The 10,000-nt window shown below is 35.4% G+C and overlaps 1 protein-coding gene across 3 annotated transcripts in view; it reads right to left on the reverse strand.

Moving 5' to 3' along the window:
* Window positions 1-10,000, reverse strand: part of nr6a1a (nuclear receptor subfamily 6, group A, member 1a) — a 199,122-nt gene that overhangs the window by 77,788 nt on the left and 111,334 nt on the right.

Genomic DNA, 10,000 nt, shown 5'->3' on the forward strand with positions numbered 1-10,000 from the left:
CTAGCATGGCCAGAGACATGATCACAACCCATTCATAACATCACTTCTCCGGGTGCTCCGGTTTCCCCCACAGTCCAAACACATGCGCTGTAGGGGAACTGATCTGCTGCAAATGCTGGATATTACTATGTGCTTTAATGCTTTTATTTTCATACTTTGTTCTTAATTCATGAGTTAAAAATGAATTATTAACAAATTAAGAATATACTGTATGTGCTGTATGTCACACACACACACACACAGAGACACACACACACAGTAGAGGATAAATGGATGATGGATGAGGGATGGGAGTTATGCGGGGTCACGCTGCAGATCACATTAGCAGTGATGCTCGCTAGCTCGCCATCTCTGTGTGTTTCTCCTCAGATTGATTAGTAAGTGAGCACACACACACACACACACACACACACACACACACACACACACACACACACACACACACAGATCTTTTTTGAGATTCTTTCTTCTGTTGAACACAAAGGAAGATGATTTGAAGAATGTTGGGAGACTGTGACCATTGACTTCCATAGTATTTGTTTTCCTACTATAAAAGTCAATGGTTACAGGTTTCCGGCATTCTTCAAAACATCTTCCTTTGTGTTCAACAGAAGAAAGAATCTCAAATAATTTTGGAAGCACTTAAAGGAGAGTAGGTAGTGGGTAAATGTTTATTTTGGGGTGAACCGTCCCTTTAAGCAACGTTGATTTCTACTGTAAGATGCATTATTAGTTTAGTGTTCTAATTACATATTTAATGTTTATTTATTTATTAACATTAGCTTTATTTTTTTATTGTATTCGTATTTAAACTTTTTCAAAGATATTTTACAGTTTTTCTGTAAAGATTGTGTGGTCCCGCAAAAGACCCCTAGAGGTCCCCAGAGCCCAGTCTGAGAAACGCTGAACACCAGGCCTACTTTATTCATTCATTTTCTTTTCAGCTCAGTCCCTTTATTAATCCGGGGTCTTCCCAAATAAAATAAAAAAATAATAAAAAAAATATTGAAAAAAATATATTTAATTAAATTTAAAACGTGTGAACCACCCCAGTGGGTAAACTATCCTAGTAAAATAATAATAATAATAATAATAATAATAATAATAATAATAACAACAATCATAACAACAGTAATTAATTAATTAAATAAAATACATAAATAAAAATATAAAAATAATAAAATAAAATAAATTAATTAAAAAAGATAAAAATAATAAATGAGTGAACCATCCCAGTGGGTAAACTATCCTAGTAAAAACAAAATAACTAAATAAATACAAAGAAAAAGAAAGAAAGAAAGACAGACAGAAAGACAAAATAAGTGCACCTATCCAGTAGATGAACAGTAACTGTATGAATAAAAAATAAATTAATAAATAAAATTAGATAAGAATTATTTTTCAATTTAATTGAATTTATAAAGTGTGAACCATCGCAGTGGGTAAACTATCTTACTAAAATAATAATAATACAAATTAATAATAAATAATAAATAAAATTAAATACAATAAATAAATTTTAAAAAAGATAACACGAATAAATGTGAACCATCCATGTGGGTGAACTCTAACTGCAAGAATAAAAAAAGAAAAAGAAAAGACAAAAAGTATGAACCAACCCAGTGGGTAAACTATCGTAGTTAAAATAAATTAATAAATAAAAGTGTAAAAAAAAATTTATAAAACAATACAATTAATTAATTCAATAAATAAAAATAATATAAATAAATAAATAAAAATGTAAAAAATAAATAAATACATAAATAAAAGATGAAAAAGACAAAGTAAGTGAACCATCCCAGTGGATGAAAAATAACTGTAGGAAAATAATAAATAAATAAATAAGACAAAAAGTGTGAACCATCCAAGTGGGTAAAGTATCCTAGTAAACATAATAAAATACAAATAATTAAATAAACAAAAAATAATAAAAAAACAAACAAACAAATAAATAAAAATAACTAAAAATAAAAATACATTAAAAAATATAAATAAAATTAAATTAAAAAAAAGACAAAACAGCAAAATTATTCTAAAACTAAAATAATTTCTCCTTTAAATCTGTCGCTAGAGGATATGCTGTAGTTCAGCAGATGTTCAGTAGTGTATGAGCTGAAGCAGCAGAGGGCAGCAGAGAACCACACAACCACACACACACATACACACACACACACACACACACATACACACACACAGAGAGAGAGAGAGAGAGAGAGAGAGAGAGAGAGAGAGAGAGAGAGAGAGAGAGAGAGAGAGAGAGAGAGAGAGAGAGAGAGAGAGAGAGAGAGAGAGAGAGAGAGAGAGAGAGAGAGAGAGAGAGAGAGAGAGAGCGAGCTGCGACTCACGATTCATTACATCAGGTGTCAGGAAATCAGGTGATTCGCCTTGAGGAGTTTACAAATCCAGACCATGACTGAGACATGATGAATCACACACACACACACACACACACACACACACACACACACACACACACACACACACACACACAAACTGACCCAAACCAGGATGTGAATCACACAGCGGTTTGTGACTCTGTGCATGTGTGTGTGTCCTGGTATTTATTACAGAGTACGGACCAAATGTCCCCTCAAGTATAGCAACACCAGTACATTTTGACCTTGTGAGGACATATTTTTAGTCCCGTGAGGAAAAGAGCTCATAAATCTGACGGAATGGAGCATCATGACAATGTGAAAGTCCAGATTACTTTCTGAGGATTGAGTTTAGAGGTAAATGTAGGCGAAGAGGACACAACATACAGTCTGTACAGTAGAAACATCATTACAGAGATGAAGAGTGTGCCTCTGTACAAGTGTGCGTGTGAGTGTCTATGCTTATTTGACAAATAACAAATTATTATAGTTTTTAGGGAAACTAAGTGTGTGTGTGTGCGTGTGTGTGTGTGTGTGTGTGTGTGTGTGTGTGTGTGTGTGTGTTATTTGACAAATACTACTAAATTACGTGTATGATAAAATGATTTAACTTTATTAATGATTGTCTAGTCAACATTCAAGTCAAACATCGCCTTTTGCAGCCTAAACTAACCTTCTGTTACCATCAATCTTTATATATCATTTTATTAACAAATATTTAAAGATGCAGGATGTGAGTTTGACACCCAGTGGTTGAACTAGGTATTGCACGCCTGGTTCAAAACAAATGCAAGCGCAGGTTGCCAGATTGAGGACACCAACAGAAGTGTGCCTGATTGTGAAGCCTAAAGGCTGATCTAAATCGTGTCCTATAGAAAAGCAACGGCACACGATAGAGAGAAATATTCTCCAAATTAAAGGAAGCTGAAATTTAGATTTAAGAATCGGCTTCTATTTGTTGCAGCTGAACAACAGAAATCTGACTATTAACTATTTAACGACTGTTAAATGCTAATAATGCGAGTCTGAACGCCATTGTACAGCACATGTATTGCCAGACTACTGAAAGCAGCAGCAGATAGTTCAGCTCAGATCTGGAGAATAATATAAACCGTCTGAACTTTAGAACTCAAACCAACACATATCAGTGATTCAGCATCATCATTTAATCATGTTAAAGAGGTTTAGTATGTATTCATTAGATTATAAACCTCACCATTTGGCTGGAGTGCAGTGAGTGCACTATTCTGTGTGCAAACTGGTGCAAACAGCCAAATTGCTCATCACTGCAAATCTCCTCACGGAGGGTGATGTTAGGACACGGGGCTGCAATGAAACCTCGTAATATTTATATTATTTGCTAATTAATAACCTCATGTGGAATTCTGAATCTCATTTCAGAATCTGCAGCTGTCCACCGGAGGTCGCATTTCTCTCACATATGCATGCTTTAAGAGCCTTCCTGACTGACTGAATGAATGAAATACGCTGTTTTCCACTATCTGGCAACCCGGGTGCTGAAATATATTGGCTAAACTGGCATTGAGCGGGTTAAAGAGACCAAAACAAAGACAGCCACACATGTTCAAAGCAGAATATCTGACTTCAGCAGTGTTTTTCAGATGTTCAAGAATGTTCACTGAGCATGTTTCTGAATATCTGCACACACGTGATGCTGCTTTCTGCTTCAGAAGAGTCAAACACTCACAGCACCTTTAATACTTTTAAAACATAGTACAAAAAGGCCTAAAAACCCACTGATAATGAATCAATCAATATTCAATCATAAATATAGTTTATCAATTCATTCATTTTCCTTCTGCTTAGTGGCTGAATTATCTGAGATTGCCACAGCAGAATAAACCGCCTTACTATAATAAATGAATGAATGAATGAATCATTTGTTTAATATTGATTAGTAAAAATGTTTTTTAAATTTAGCAAAACTATCAAACCATGTGGCTTTTGCAACATAAACTAAGTTTATATTTTAATAAAGTATAAAGATATTTAATATATGTTTACACTTTAAATATATTTAAACACATAAAATATTATTATGGGGCGATGCAGTGGCACAGTAGGTAGTGCTGTCACCTCACAACAAAAAGGTCACTGGTTTGAATCTCGGCTCAGCTCAGTTGGCGTTTCTATGTGGAGTTTGCATGTTCTCCCTGTGTTCATGTGGGTTTCCTCCGGGTGCTCCGGATTCCTCTACAGTCCAAACACATGCGGTACAGGTGAGTTAGGTAGGCTACCATAGTGTATAAGTGGGAATGAGTGTTTGTTTATGTTTCCCAGAGATGGGTTGCGGCTGGAAGGGCATCCGCTGCATAAAAACGTGCTGGATAAGTTGGCGGTTCATTCCGCTGTGGCGACCCCGAATTAATAAAGGGACTAAGCCGACAAAAAATTTATGAATTAATAAATATTATAAAAACTATATGTTAACAAACTTGATTTGTACAGTAAAAATATCAAACATTTTACTAACAAGAACATATCATCAAACAATTTAACATAATAAACCTTTTATAAACTAAAAGTTTTTATTGAGTCAAACCACAAGAGGACATTTGGGCAGCCTGAATGAACCTGAACATTTTAATAAAGGGAAATGAATACATTAATGTGTGCTGTTTAGGCGTCCTGAACTCTTCTTTTACGAGCTGAATGAATAGTCATGTGCGGTTACAGTGCAGGTGTGATGATGATGATGATGATGATGATGATGTCACACTGCCAACACCACAGCATTCTGGGATGAGTCTCAACTTCTCCCATTTAACCTGACAGCCGAAACTCAACTCGACTCTAATATAATAATAACATATCATTCTGACAAATCTGGGGCAGCACAGTGGCTCAGTGGTTAGCACTGTCGCCTCACCGCAAGAGGGTCACTGGTTTGAGTCCAGTTGGCGTTTCTGTGTGGAGTTTGCATGTTCTGCTCATGTTGGCATGGGTTTCCTTTGGGAGCTCCGGTTTCCCCCACAGTCCAAACACATGCGCTATAGGGGAACTGAATTGGCTGTAGTGTATGGATGCGTGTGTGTCAAAGTGAGAGTGTATGGGTTTTTTCCCAGTACTGGGTTGCAGCAGGAAGGGCATCGGCTGTGTAAAACAAATGCTGGAAAAGTTGGTGGATTTTCACACACAATTATCTCTAGGGTTTACAGAGAATGGTCTGAAAAAAGAGGAAATATCCAGCGAGCGGCAGTTCTGTGGGCGCAAATGCCTTGTTGATGTCAGAGGAGAATGGCCAGACTGGTTCCAGCTGATAGAAAGGCAACAGTAACTCAAATAAGCACTCGTTACAACCGAGCTCTGCAGAAGAGCATCTCTGAACACACAACACGGCCAACCTTGAGGCGGATGGGCTACAGCAGCAGAAGAGCACACCGGGTGCCGCTCCTGTCAGCTAAGAACAGGAAACTGATGCTACAATTCACACAGACTCACCAAAACTGGACAATAGAAGATTGGAAAAACGCTGCTGCTCTGATGAGTCTCCATTTCTGCTGACACATTCGGATGCTCGGCTCACAATTTGGCCTCAACAACATGAAAGCATGGATCATCCTGCCTTGTATCAGCGGTTCAGGCTGGTGGTGGTGGTGTAATGGTGTGGGGGAGATTTTCTTTGGGTCCATTAGTACCAATTGAGCATCAACGCCACAGCCTACCTGAGTATTGCTGCTGACCATGTCCATCCCTTTATGAGCACAGTGTCTCCATCTTCTGATGGCTACTTCCAGCAGGATAACGCAGCATGTCATAAAGCTCAATCATCTCAGACTGGTGTCTTGAACATGACAATGAGTTCACTGTACTCAAATGGCCTCCACAGTCACCAGAGCTCAATCCAATAGAGCAGCTTTGGGATGTGGTGGAACGGGAGATTGGCATCATGGATGTGCAGCCGACAAATCTGCAGCAACTGTGTGATGCTATCATGACAATATGGAGCAAAATCTCTGAGGAATATTTCCAGTAGCTTGCTGAATCTACGCCATTAAAGGATTAAGGCAGTTCTGAAGGCAAAAGGGGTCCAATCTAGTACTAGTCAGGTGTACCTAATAAAGTGGCCAGTGATTGTATATGCACAAATTTAACATTGTAAAGCTTCATAGAATATATAAATGTAAATGAGAGGTTTGTGAGGGGTGCACTCATATATGTAGAGCACTGCAAGTAAAACCACCACACGTGTTTGGAAAAACAATAAAACATGACAACGGCTAAAACTGAATCAGCGCGATATTGAATAAATCTGACATTCTTGCCGTTGTTTTCATAAACTCCTCCACTTTTCTGTCAGATGAGGGTTTCCATCATCATGTCAAAGCAGGTTTAAAATGTCAGATGATGCTGAAGCTTTCGCTCACGGTTCAACTCATCCATTGACATTTCAACCAAGAACAAAATGACTGAATATATACGGTAACACCGCAGTGATGCTTGTTCACATGGTGAGATCCCATTTGAAGATCTCAGCCATCATTTAAAGACAAGTTTACTATTAATGTTCACGTTGCATGTCTTTTGCATATATGATGAAACTACTATTACTACTACTACTAGTGTCTTGAAGAATATCTAGTGTAATATTATGTGCTGTCAACATGACAAAGAGAAAATAAATCAGTTATTAGAGATGAGTTATTAACACTATTATGATTAGAAATGTGTTGAAACAATCTCTCCGTTAAACAGAAATTGGGGGAACAAAAAAAAAAACAAAGGGGGGCTAATAATTCTGACTTTAACTGTGTATTCTGGTTATAAGCATGGCTAAATAATATGAAACGTTCTCATTTCTTTTGCAAGTTATTTGAGATGTAGAACTGAAAATAGCAACACGTCAGGGGAAAACTGATTTATTTCTTAGAACTGGTTTATTTCTGGCAGCAGGGGTGGGGTGGGGTTAAATTACAGGAATTTACTTTAAAATGACGGACAATAAATTGCAGAAATTTTTCTTAAATTTAAATTTCTGGTAAATTTCTGTAATTCAACATGTTATTTTACAGTACATTGCTGTAATTCAACCTGTTATTTTACAGTACATTGCTGTAATTCAACCTGTTATTTTACAGTACATTGCTGTAATTCAACCTGTTATTTTACAGTACATTGCTGTAATTCAACCTGTTATTTTACAGTACATTGCTGTAATTCAACATGTTATTGTACAGTAAATTGCTGTAATTCAACCTGTTATTTTACAGTACATTGCTGTAATTCAACCTGTTATTTTACAGTACATTGCTGTAATTCAACCTGTTATTTTACAGTAAATTGCTGTAATTCAACCTGTTATTTTACAGTAAATTGCTGTAATTCAACATGTTATTTTACAGTAAATTGCTGTAATTCAACCTCTGTTATTTTACAGTAAATTGCTGTAATTTACCCTCTGTTATTTTACAGTAAAGTGCTGTAATTCAACCTGTTATTTTACAGTACATTGCTGTAATTCAACCTGTTATTTTACAGTAAATTGCTGTAATTCAACCTCTGTTATTTTACAGTAAAGTGCTGTAATTCAAACTGTTATTTTACTGTAAATTGTTGTAATTCAACATGTTATTGTACAGTAAATTGCTGTAATTCAACCTGTTATTTTACAGTACATTGCTGTAATTCAACCTGTTATTTTACAGTACATTGCTGTAATTCAACCTGTTATTTTACAGTAAATTGCTGTAATTCAACCTGTTATTTTACAGTAAATTGCTGTAATTCAACATGTTATTTTACAGTAAATTGCTGTAATTCAACCTCTGTTATTTTACAGTAAATTGCTGTAATTTACCCTCTGTTATTTTACAGTAAAGTGCTGTATTTCAACCTGTTATTTTACAGTACATTGCTGTAATTCAACCTGTTATTTTACAGTAAATTGCTGTAATTCAACCTCTGTTATTTTACAGTAAAGTGCTGTAATTCAAACTGTTATTTTACTGTAAATTGTTGTAATTCAACATGTTATTGTACAGTAAATTGCTGTAATTCAACCTCTGTTATTTTACAGTAAAGTGCTGTACTTCAAACTGTTATTTTACAGTAAATTGTTGTAATTCAACTTGTTATTTTAAAGTAAAGTGCTGTAATTATGGTGGCTTGAAAAGCCAACATACTGTTATCTCACGTAAACTTATTATTATTAGGCTGGCTTGAGAAACAAGCCAGACTACTGAAATCCTATTTAAACTTATTAGGCTGGCTTGAGAAACAAGCCAGACTACTGAAATCCTATTTAAACTTATTATTTTTTTTATATATTATTCTTCTTCTTCTGAGACTAAAATTCAAAATCTATCTCCTCCTAGAGCTTTCGAGCTATGACCACCAAACTCACACCAGACCTCCAAACTATTCTGACTCGGTATGCCATATCTTTTCCGACTGATCCGACTTTCGATTTTCCGAAAAACGTCCCGGGACCGTCGGAAAAATCCCATAGACTTAACATTGGACTAAACTTTGTGAGCTCATAACTCTGCATCAGACTGTCACACAGACTTCTAACTGGGCTCATTTAACTCAGACTACCTAACTGCCAATAACTGATGAGCTTTTAACTTTCTGGCCACGCCCTAGCAACCACTTTTGGACCCTAGAAACTGTCCCATAGACTTCCATTCAAAAGACTCTCATTGACTTAACATGGGATCAAACTTTGTGAGCTCATAACTTTGCATCACACTGTCATACAGACTAATGGCTGAGCTCATGTAACTCAGACTACCAAACTGCCAATAACTGATGAGCTTTTAACTTTCTAGCCACACCCTAACTACCAGATACTGCACCCTAGCAACAACTGTCCCATAGACTTTTACTGCAATAGACTGTCATTGACTTAACAATAGATCTAACTTTGTGACCTCAAAACTATCTATCTATCTATCTATCCTTTTTCAAACTGCTTTTATCTATGTATCTATCTATCTATATATCTATCTATCTATCTATCTATCTATCTATCTATCTATCTATCTATCTATCTATCTATCTATCTATCTATCTATCTATCTATCTATCTATAAACTGCTTTAATATATCTATCTATCTATCTATCTATCTGTCTATCTGTCTATCTATCTATCTATTTATAAACTACTTTATTCTATCTATCTATCTATCTATCTATCTATCTATCTATCTATCTATCTATCTATCTATCTATCTATCTATCTATCTATCTATCTATCTATCTATCTATCTATAAACTGCTTTAATCTATCTATCTGTCTGTCTATCTATCTATCTATCTATCTATCTATCTATCTATCTATCTATCTATCTATCTATCTATCTATCTATCTATCTATCTATCTATCTATCTATCTATCTATCTATAAACTACTTTATTCTATCTATCTATCTATCTATCTATCTATCTATCTATCTATCTATAAACTGCTTTAATCTATCTATCTATCTATCTATCTATCTATCTATCTATCTATCTATCTGTCTGTCTGTCTGTCTGTCTGTCTGTCTGTCTATCTATCTATAAACTACTTTATTCTATCTATCTATCTATCTATCTATCTATCTATCTATCTATCTATCTATCTATCTATCTATCTATCTATCTATCTATAAACTACTTT

Source organism: Danio rerio, chromosome 8 (genome assembly GCF_052040795.2).
Source record: "Danio rerio strain M-AB ecotype USA chromosome 8, GRCz13ab, whole genome shotgun sequence".
In the NCBI taxonomy this organism is placed as follows: Eukaryota; Metazoa; Chordata; class Actinopteri; order Cypriniformes; family Danionidae; genus Danio; species Danio rerio.